The following is a 12,116-nucleotide window of genomic DNA, read 5'->3' as shown; positions in this document are numbered from 1 at the left end:
AGATTTAATTTTAAGTTTTTAAGTTTAATACACAGAAAACACACATAGGCTCCCCTGCTTGGCAGCAGCTCCATTTATATGGCTCCAGGTAGCTTTCATCTCCACTGCTCCACTTTGAGCATGCCCTTGATAATGAATATACTCACACACATATATGTGATGTGTAGCAGAAACAGCCCACAGAAATTCACACACACGCAGCAAGTTCACACACAAGAATACAGCACATGTGCACATACACACGCACACGCACACACACGCACACACACACACACACACACACACACACACACACACATACACAGAGTATTTCCCTTATGGATAAGTGTGCACTTCTAATATTTATTTTCTCTCAATTAACTAAATCTCACAATACGTACATTTATATATCAGGTTAAGTCAAATGGTGTAAATACAATAATATAAATTTTGATATTTACATATTGAGCAGAAAATGGTCTTGGTCAGAAAACCTCTGAACACACCTGCTGCCTCCCAGTTGATCTAATCCAGTGCTTCTCAATTATTATCTGTTACGCCCCCCCTAGGAAGAAGAAAATATTTCGCACCCCACCCCCACTCTCTGTCGTGAATGTCAATAGTATCAATTGTCTATAAAATCGCTATAAGTACACCTCTGCATAACATTGTATTCTTATTATCATTAAAGAAAACAAAAAAAAAAAGAAAAAAGAAAGGATTACAGATCACACTTTAAACTATTATGGCATAAAAAGCATGTTCCGCGGGGTCACACACGCCCCCCCAGCATCTCACTGCGCCCCAGTATTTGAGAAGCATTGATCTAATCACAAGTGGACAGCTCTGAGTGTGTTAGTTAGCATTCAGTTTTAAGCCAGCTATGTGTTTGTGTGTGAGAGAGAGAGACAGTATACGAGCAAAAGCAGGGCAAGGAGGTGCAAAGTAAATTTGTCTGCTGTGCACAGTGCTACAGTGAAACAGTTTCAGCCATTTGAAATTAATTTCTTCATCTTCTACCACTTATCCACTTTTGGGTCACAGGTCACAGTATACCAATCCCAGATCACATTGGGTGAGGGTGGGGTACACCATGGACAGGTCCATTTTATATTTTAAATAATTTTAGTTTCATTTGGCAATTCTGCAGCATGGCTTAGGAAGCATTTGCTGCATGGATGTCACCACATGTGGCCAGGATGCCAATGAATTATGATCTTAGAGATCAGGTTACAAATTAATCAGATCGCAAACTGTGCCCTAGATTTATTTATACCCTGAGAGTGATGTTAATACCAGACCAGAACAAGTTTAATATTAATTATAATTTGCCAATATCTTTGAAAAGGAATCTACTACATGGAAAAGTATCTATAAAGTATCCATAAAGTATCTATTTCTCTGCAGCAAAATCAAGGATGTTTGGCCCTGATGCAGTGATTCAGTATTCCTTTCAATGGCTGGAAAAACTTGCTGGCCCTGCCACAAACTGCTTGGCAAAATAAAACAGCAATTTCATGCTCAGAGTATCTAATAAATGTAATATTAGAATAAACAAAAACAAAAAGAAAATGTTACATTTTAAATACATTTTCAGAGGAGTCTCTAGTTTTATAAATACAACTAAGTAGAGAGGTGCAGACAACCCATAAGTCAAAAAAAAAAAACAAAAAACAAGATTACGCAAATTTTACTACTGCTTTTGAAAAAAAAAAAAAAAAAAAAAAAAAAAAGTAGTCAATTTTAATGCTTTCACAATGGGAACTCAATCTATCCTAAAATTTTCTAGGGCCGTACAACTAATTTCAAGGTGGAAAAAGTGATTCTGAAGGTAGACATTTAATATCTGAATACGAGGGCAAAACCAATACACCCCTTCATCAATTGCTCCCTCACTTTTTGGATGCACAGTCCCAAGCCAATGTTGCAATAGTAGAATCCAGGATGAAGCATCCCAAACCCATGATATACGCACACAAAATATCATGTACACAAACACAACATTCAGTTTTCTAGTTGGTTAATTATTAAGGTTGTTATTCTGAAACTAGAGTGGCAGAAGTGACGTCTGAATGCTTTTAGGTAAGATAGCTGCATAGGAAGGTAACTGCAGCATTTAATTCAGAATAATGCATCCCCCCCAAGATAATACATTGTTCAATTAAACAATGGGTCTTAAAACTGACTTACAAACTTAACTACCTATGCTGCTAATAAACTAATAGAGAGTTAAATTTCTAAAGCAGTCGCACTGCTTTCGCCTGCATATCTCAAAATTCTCCTGTGACTATAGCTAACATCACATCAACAGATTCTTTTCCAAATCCTGCAGTCTCTAGCATTAAAAAACCTCACTCCTGTTAAAATGGCTCATCACCTTTGCCTGATAAAAGAACGCTCTCATTTCTCGTGATTTGCATGAAATGGAGGATACATTGCAATCACATCATGATCGGTGGATGTTCCCTCCAGGTAAATGCCTTAATATTGATAATAGTCTCACTTCTACAGTTCTAATCATTCCCAACCTTCGCGCTATCATTTTCCCTAGTTTGCAGTATCTCTTTAGTATGTGCCTGATTGTCCATCTCTTACTCTTACTGCCCCCCTTTCATCATCTCCTCTCTTCTCTTTTTCTTTCCCTCGTCGTGTGGATGAGCACACATGCCCCCTGTTGCTGATGGGCTAGAATAGCCATTTTGTTTCATCACCAATTATAGAGAAGCTCCGTAACACCAGATTTTGAGGACAGTGAATTTGCTGAACTTGACAAAACATTTATTTTGAAAAAATTGAATCGCTTATACAACCTTTAAGAGCTAAACACTTTAAGTAAAATTATGCCACACAACAGTAATTTAAAATTATCAAATTTTGCTAGCACCAGAATGTAGACGAAAAAGATGGATTCTTGTTGTTTTTATTATTTTGTGTTTCAGAAATGCAGTTTTTCTTTTTTCACTTTCTTGTTTCTTTCACTTTCCACCTACCAATCAATCAGAAGCAAAACTTTTTTTTCAGAAATCATGTAGTTTTGTTAAAGTGTATTATATGGTTATAACAATATCTATACCGTCAAATTTTTAACACTAAAATGGTCAAATAAATAATTATAAATTTTAACTATAACGATAAATTAAGACAAAAAAAACCCTGTGATGTAAAAACTGTCATGAAAATGTTTGAATTTGTATGGTGTGTATATTACATATAATATCTTTTAAACAGAATCTGTCTGTCACCTGTCCTATAAAATGTGGAACTCTCACATGAAATTTTTGAAGCACAGGTTTTCAATACTTCATTGCTCAAGCAATAACACTTCATATTGGTTTGACTCATAATCTGCTTGTTTCTTTTGTTTAATGAGGGGACTTGCTTGAGCTATATGCGAAACTAACACTGGTGTATGGTACACTTTCACAAAGTGTGTTCAGAAGTAGTCTGACCAATGTACACACTGCGCAAACACATTTCTAAATTCTTTTTACCCTCTTGTTTAAGCATGTTTGCTATCACCATTGATTGTTCTGCGCAACTACCAAATTAAAACACATTTCAGTGACACATTTTGATACAAATTCAATATCTGAACTGTCACTTGAAATATTTGCCTACTGGTGGTTAAAAATAGAAGTTTTAGACCACTACTACCTACAGCCCTGATGAAAATAGGTAACCAAGTATTAGCTAGTAGCTAGCATTTAAATTCATCTAACATGACAACATCCTAAAGGGCTTAAATGCGACTGTGTTCCACTCGAAAGAATTCCAAGGATGTGCAACAAAAATGTATTAAATCATAAAGGGGAATAGGTTAAATTTAATGAAGTGATAACATACACTGTATTTGCTTGTGTAGCTGCATGGCAGCCACCCCTAGCGCTGTCGGTGAGGTGACAATAGATTGGATCACCATCGTCACTGGCTGACTTGACTGTCAACATTTACTTTCAGGTACTGCATAGGTAGAACAAAAGTTGTAATTAAATCATATACAAGAAACTTTCATAGAACAAGTGGGCTCAGTACACTTTCATCCCAGGAACAAGCTGTTTACACAATTCATTGCAGAAAACACAATTTTTTTACGAAGATCAACGTCACCCTCAACACTTTTGCAAATCATATATAAACCATTTACTCTGCCTAACATACACACATTGATAAAATTCTTTCACACTTCTTTAAAACTTAAACACTTTTTTTGTGAACATTTTATTTAAACAATAGTGAGTGAAGTATTAAGGTTTATGGTTGTGGGTATGGTTGACCTCATATAGTATATTTGAGAGCGAAAATTAATCTGTACAATGAAATATTTGACATACAATATACAGATAAATTATTTTATATTATTATGATTATTTAATTTAATGGCACTGACCTTAATTTAATGTCAGTTCTGGAACCATTTAGGTAGCACTAATGTTTTTATAAGTACCATTTTGGACCGATATCCACGCAATACCAAAACCTGCTTTTTATCATGTGATAAAGTGGGCAATTATTTTGTACTTGAAGGTTCAAATTTATTTGCATTTCACAAGGATGTATATCAGAATGGTGGAAAAGACGTGTGGTGACAGTACCAGAAACTCAGAAAACTGTATCAGTTGGATGTAATAGTCATTAAAAAGGACAATATGATAACATTGTGAAATTAATAAAACACATATTCATACATATAATTAAAAACTAAAAAGTATCCACTCTCACAATAAATCTGACTATATGAATATTGCATTTTGCAAGCACATTCTATCACTTTTTCTTAATTTTCTTTTTATCCAATTTTCTTATTATAAAATTATAATAATGATGTGAATTTAACAACCCAACTTATTTCCTATTACTAATCAAAATCCTTTCGCCAATTACACTCTTCATACTGAAAACGCAGCCAGAATCAAACCTCAAGACAACAAAAAACTAAATAATAAGACCTTTTTCATGGATCACTTTACTCAAGGTCACAATTTTCACCTTTGCAGTACCCCACTAAAAGCCATGCCAATGTTGTACAATCACGACACACACCAGTCTCTTAAAAAAGAGTTACAGTTTTGGTGGAATTTTTGCAAAGTATTCTGTAAAATGCGATCCATAAAACTTTTTAATACATTAACTACTTAAATGAATTCACAGTAACAGAATAGGACAAAGATTCACTTAGTGCCTGTCATAGAGTGTCATCAGGAGACCAAGGACACAAAGTCTTTTATGACCCACAGAGAAGAAGGAAGGGCAAGATAAACTGTCAAACATCAGAAGAATTGTAAACAGTAAACAGTTACAGTGAATTTGCAAATAAAGCATAAACGACAGTTGCCTAAAAAAAGAGTGCATGTTTTTTTAAGATACTGAGTGCACAAATATCTATTGCACGTTTCAGAAGGGCAGTTAAGGACATCACTGGACCTATGTTTGGATAACTTCCTAAATAGAGCCACTGGAATTACAACCAACATGAAAAATATGAGTAGACAGTAAGATAAAGTTGGTGTCTATTTTACCACTTTCCTTTCATTGTCTTAATTCCTATGATTTCAATATTTCATGCAAACACCTTCACCATTTATGCTCTCACTATCCCACACAGACAACACACACGCACATGCAAAGACAGCCACTCATCCCTCAAAATGGGGTCTTATTTGCTATCAAAACTAAGATATAACAACTATAATCTTTTGTAGCTGCAACCTTTCCGTCTACAATAATCTTAAACTATGTGCTGTTTAATATGTGCACTGAGAAGAATGCTTCATTTCTTTATTTATTTCTCAAGGAGAAGGACAGTTATAACAACGGATTTAGCTCGATTGTGTCTTATGTTCTCCGTTCTAAAACAGCGGTGACGAAATAACTTCAACTGAGATGGCACTTGATATGATAACCTGTGTTTTGAATATGTAATTACGGGCATGAAAACATGCCAGAAAGCCCTTAGTTAATATGCAAGTACTTTCACTTGTAATCCCGTTAATGTGTATTTGTTTAAAAGGCTAAAAAATATGCTCTTTTTTCTTTTGCCCACACGAAACCAAGCGCCTCTCCGTCTTTTCCCGATCATTAAATTTCCCTCTGCACATATTAAACATCAAAGCTACATTGTGAAATGAATAGTTTTTGTGAGCCAGTTGATGTGATATTATTCAACTGTTCGTCTTTTACACAATAATTGTGTGAATTTTGTGGACCTGCCCATACAGTGAATGTCAAATACGTGGAGAAGGCTGTTTAAATTTGACTGAAACTGAAAACTTCACTGAATGATTGCAATACATATTAATAGAGGTGTATACAGAATCAGTCCCTAAGAATAAATTGATCTTTTACGACTATTCCACAACAAAAAACTGACTGAAAAGTTACAGGTGTACAGGTGTAATACAATGGTATGGAAATAAAGCAGACTGGGGTTTTGTTTTGTTGTTGTTTTTGTTATTGCTTTTAACTTGTCTTAAGTATCGTTCATTCCTTCAATTTTTCTCTGGGAGAATGGCTCCTGTCGTGGATCTGATGTTAGGGTAAGCACAAACCATGTCCCGTTTAATAAAAAGAGACAGTCTTTGTCTCTTTGTCTAACTTGTCTCGGTGTTTGTCCTACCTGTTCGTCCTTGTGCTGGGATCTTCCTCTCAATTTAATACCGACGTCATGCAGCCGGCTCTTCTCTCTCACTTTTTCCCTCCACAGAAACTTCGTCTACTTCTTTATCTAGTCGACTTCAGTTTTTTTTCTTTTTTTTTTTTCTAAAGAAACAGAACTGGCAGACGCGCATTCACAGCATTTCTCTGTTGCGCAGTCATTTTCACTTTAATGACAGTTCTAAACGTTTCCAAATAAGGTTAATTGAAAAAAAAAATAAGCATCTGGTGTAATTAAATATTGTCTGTTTTTGGAAAAAGAAATGCTGAGCGCACAACAATGCAGGGAGGGAAAAAAAAGACTTGATATGTCCCAAACAGTGCGGAGCGGCTATCAGAAGAACTCAAGTGAAGTGATGAAGTGTCGATGTGATCATGGTGGATTCTCCGGTCTCTACAGCGGGAAACTACACTCAGTCGCTCATTAGAGCTTGGAGCGTGTCGTCCAAAGCGCCCTTTCTTCGAGAGGAACTTGATCTTGGTAAGCCACCTTTTCCCCTTTACTCTCTGCTTGCTGTCCCAGCCGCCGGCGCGTGCTACTGTAAGCCAGTCCGCCTCACAGAGCGAGAGGGGGGGGGGGGGGGGGGGGGGAGACAGAGAAAGAGAGCGAGAAGGAGGAGTGGAGGGAGACCGCGCTCCGGTAAATTGAAGAAAAACAACGGTGTCCTCAATTACTGCTGCCTTCTGCAAGAGTGAGCGAGAGCTGCTCTACCCCAGCCAAAGGACGTTGATACGCCAAGCTATGCAGAAACTGAATGCTGAGGATCCCCCGCTGCGTCCAATGCTGACGTCTCTACCTGCATGCAGGCTTGGGCGCGTGAACGTTTCGTTCTCTTTGTCTGTGCGCGTGTGAGTGTTTCTGAATGATCAGTGCTGGGCTCCGTGGGGGAGGCAAGGGTCAGTCGTGTCTGAACACCGTGTGCCCTGACTGGTGACAGGTGACGGCGGAGAGCGAGGGCAGCACGAGAAGTCAGCCGGTCAATGAGGGCTCCCTGCTTCCATCTGACATTTCTTGCGCAGAAACACTAGAAGATTTAGCAAAGCGATTAAAAAAGGGGGGCACTAACCACGCGGCCTGAGTAGCGAGCTGATTTAGTCGAAATAATGAATGCTGTTGTGGGAGACGTTCACAAGAGTGTTTCGGGTAAACAATTGATATCGTCATAGGAGGACAAACTAAAGAGTTGATTCTCCAGTCTAACAGAAGCTACTAAACTAAACCAACATGGATCAATTAAAAGCAGTTGGAGAATTAAAGCTTGTTGTTGTTCTTCGATAAAATATATTATAAATTGATACCTAGGGGCAAATCAGGGGGAATCAGTAACTTTGGGAAGGAGAGTGAATCTCTCACAAATACAATCTAAACCATGATCTAAAGAAAGTAAACATGACATTGCCTCACATCACCACTGGAAGCCTTACCCAAATTCCGATTGCTAAGCATGAACAACTAATTAATTTCAGGTTAAGTTGTAAATTGTGATATGCACATACTTCAAGAAAACGATAATGTTGCATAAAAAAGGCTGTACATGTCCTTTGGGGATAATTCTAATGAGGACTTGTCAGCTCAAACTAACACCTTGAATGCGATCATACTATACTCTCATGAAGCTGTCAAGATATTATGACTGCAATGTCCCATGCTTTGTTTAGCTCTTGTAATTATAATACAATCATGCAGTTCTGCAAGACACTGTGATAGATACACTATAGAGACTGTTTTGGAACAAAAGCAAACATGACATTATCATCGACAAATCACACAACCAGTGACTGCACTGTTACAGCATGCAGCATTATGTATGATATTCACGTCAGCTATATATTCCTTATATTTGCAATTTGGAGGCCATGGTAAACAGAGACTTCAAGGAAAAAGCAGTGTGGAAGTCTTGTTTTTACCAGGAAAAGGGGACCACTCCTGCACTGATAGCCGATGCCTCTAGATGAGCATATAAAAGAAATAATTTAATGAATCTTATTAAATTACAAATTCAACATTTTGTATTGTTACTACACAACCTTTTTAACTGTACTATAGTTAAAATTGTGTGTGTATATGACGTAATCTTCAAAAGAAAACATCTAAATTCTAGATGTCTATTCCAAATTCAAGGGAACAATCAGGACACAATTGGTGTGTAATTTATGATGCCCTCAGTTGTTAGTTTCTTGTGAAATACTAGACAAATACAGTATTAAATATTGTGTTGCATGTTCATTTTAGTATAGAGACGGAACACTTTCTTGACATTCACAAAAAAAGGAGGTCAAATTGCAAAAGTATATGAGAGTGAATTTGTTTAGTGAACACTGTAATTGTAAAAAGCCCAAGGTTTAGTGCATTGTGGAGAGAGCACAGTGGTATCTGGGCAGACAAGCTTACATTATGGGGACAATAACAAGACTGAAATGTAAATGGAGACTGGGCTGCAGCCTGTCTGAGATTCCATGAAAAAAGGATAATGGTTACAGAGCAGACTAATGGATTGTATCATATATAATACTTCTATAGGTAAAAAAATTCAGTATATATTTTTAGGGTCAAACTAATATTTGTGACAAATTTTGAATGAAGAAAACACTTTCTATGACACCTCTGCATATATGTTTTAATAACTATAAAATGAAATATAAATATAATATTGTTTGATATTATGTCAAATTATTTTCACAGTACTCCTCTTCTTAACTATTGATCTGTTGTATGCCACAAGGAAATTATAAAATGATTGACCTTGAAATTCAATTCTATTATGCTTTTAAAAATATACTATACTACAATATAATAGTATTGCACATTTAGAATTCAAACACTGAAAATGCAGAGAGAGGGCCTCAAAACCCATTTGTTAGTGCAATAAACTCAGTAGCCTTTAAATTTCATAACAAAATGTATCAATATAATTCAAATGATGATATCAATAATGTTACTCCATGGCACTCCAGGTTTGTTGACTGCTGATTCCAGTTGATTTTGTAAATCGTTAAGGGCTTTAATGGAATATGGGCAATGACAATGCAATGATTTGTGAGTTACTAAATTAATAATATTAATGAATTGTTCAAATATACTGTATTTGTTCATCAGTGTAACATAGATAAAAATCTGACCATATTTAAAGAGTTGCTCTATAATCATTGGTACTTCATGTGGGTTCACTTACCGACTCCTTCCATTTGAAAATGGTTTGCATTCAACCTTGAATGAGGGTAGTATGTCACAGTAAAAACTGAACTTGGAGATTTAATCTGGCTGCATACGCCAAAGGACATATTCAATGTGGAGTGACCTGATTTTATAACCAGGGGTGTACTCGGAAAGAAGCTGAGATTTTGAAGTTTTAACATTACATCCAAAAGTTGAATATGAAGATACCCTTCATATGCCGACAAATTGAAACCATCGGTTTGCTATCATGTTCCTGGAATAGAGCTATGACATTACTTTTCTTGCCTAAAAATGATCAGTTTTTATTCAGAAAAAGAAAATTGATCATTTCAGGAAAACGGTCTCAAGAAAGGTTGACGAACATGAACTGATTTAAATAAAAATGTATGTATAAAGCGTTTCTAATTATAATTGACAGCCAGTTTGTTAAATGCAGATATGTTCCAATTGAAATAAAGGTGATGTTCATGAGTTACAGAAACACCAACTGGAACAAAAATATGTAAAAACTATTTAATTTGAAACACTGACAAAATATGTGTTGAGAAGATAAAGTTTTAATCAGTTAGGTTGCAGCCCAAATTAAAACACTAAACACGCTCACATTGACTCATTGATGCACACCTAAATGTCCACAAGCTAACACTCAGAAACCCACTGAAATGCCACAATCACTGACTCACTGACACACTGACACAATACATCTGGGGACATTTCTGAAGGAAAATCATGCAGATATATTCCTCCTATGGGTCAAAAGAGAGAAAACCTTGGGGAGTTAAAGAAAGAAATACTGAAAGTGCATAAGAAAAGGGAAGTGAAAGAAAAGTACAGAATAATAATGATAATAAAACCAGGGGACATAGAGAGAGAGAGACAAGCTGTTGTAGAGGACAGTAGAGCTGTCTGTGTACATGAATACTGTTGAGGCCTTTGACACACACGCACACACGCAGACACACAGACACACACCAACGCACACGTAAAACAAACAGGCACACATGGAGCATGGCCAATGTTCATGGTTAAGCTGTGTGCTGTGTGCCATAGAGTGCAAGGGCAGGTGTGTATTCAAGTGAAAACTGTCTTTGTCTCACTGTCAGTGTGTCTGTGTGTGCATTTCTGTGTTTATGTGAGTAGTAAGTGTAGTTTTGGCTAAGGGTGTTGCTCACCAATGTACATGAATCTCTGTTAGCCACAAAAGCTTCATCATGCTGTCAGTAATCTGTAGCATATATAACATAGCAGTAAACACACTACTCTTTGTTTGTTAAACACACAAACAGATGATTTCACAGGCCTGGCAAAGTGTTACAACAAGAGGTGTTAACCTTGTGTTGGTGGTGATGCCCCCATATTTAGCCGACTAGGACATCTCATGTCTTCCAAATAGCATGGGACATATTCCAATGTTTATGGTTGTGAACATAAACATGCTATATAGCTGTAAGAGTGAACAGATTGTGTAAATTATCATCTTTAAAGCAATAATATAAAATTTATGGAAACAGTGGTACCATTTATTCGAAGATCATTTTAATAACTACAGACAATTTTTAGTCTGATATAGCAACTGTAGAGGCTTTTTGCTTGTTGGTGCTGCAAATGAAATATTTTTCTAAGGGTGGTGCTGGTCTACGCGGACAGTGAAAACTAATTAATTCTCTGAGTGTGAATGTGGAAAATGGCCAACAAATGCCCAACTTGAAACCTTTTACTCCACCATATGACAAATTAAGGAATAGGACAGAAAGAATGGACACAGTAAGTGAGTAAAGAAACAATTATTCATTCATTTATCAAGATAGCATTTCACCCTCTGGTTCCTCAGTATCCTGGCATTCTCACTAGTGTGTAACTGTGCATACTGTATGCTGTTTATTTTTCATCTGGTTCCTTCTCCTTATCTCTTTCTGTGTGTGTTTATGAGCATCTTCTTTTTGTATGTTTCTTCTTTTTTCTTTCCTTTTTAAGCTGTGAAGCAATTTTTGTGGCTCCTCTGTATGAAAAGTACTATATAATTAAAGTTGGATTTGATTTGATCTATTACTGCTTATCCATTTCTGGGTCACAGGGGATGCTAGCGTTAATAGCAGCTCACATTGGGTGAGAGTAGGACAGGCTTCTAGTCCATCATAGGGCCAGCACACATACACAGAGACGAACAACTACTCACGTTCACATTTCCTATGGCCAAATCATAGTGACCAATAAACCTAGACATGCATATCCTTGGACTGTGGGAGGAAACCCATGCACCCACACACTCTCTGTACTTAATGTTATGTAAGTGCAAGCAAGTCAACTT

At 36.7% G+C, this 12,116-nt stretch overlaps 1 long non-coding RNA gene across 1 annotated transcript in view; it reads right to left on the bottom strand.

The window, feature by feature from the left end:
• The window catches only part of LOC115049660 (uncharacterized), a 38,290-nt gene extending 31,556 nt beyond the window's left edge, over nt 1-6,734 (bottom strand). The window contains exon 1 of the long non-coding RNA XR_003841140.1: nt 6,593-6,734. This is a non-coding gene — a long non-coding RNA (uncharacterized LOC115049660). The remainder of the gene's footprint in view (nt 1-6,592) is intronic.
• Nucleotides 6,735-12,116: the final 5,382 nt, after the last annotated feature.

The sequence above is a fragment of the Echeneis naucrates genome, chromosome 1 (assembly GCF_900963305.1).
Source record: "Echeneis naucrates chromosome 1, fEcheNa1.1, whole genome shotgun sequence".
Classification (NCBI taxonomy): domain Eukaryota; kingdom Metazoa; phylum Chordata; class Actinopteri; order Carangiformes; family Echeneidae; genus Echeneis; species Echeneis naucrates.
The sequence above is the reverse complement of the archived record's forward strand: the minus strand, read 5'-3'. Positions and strand labels throughout refer to the sequence as shown.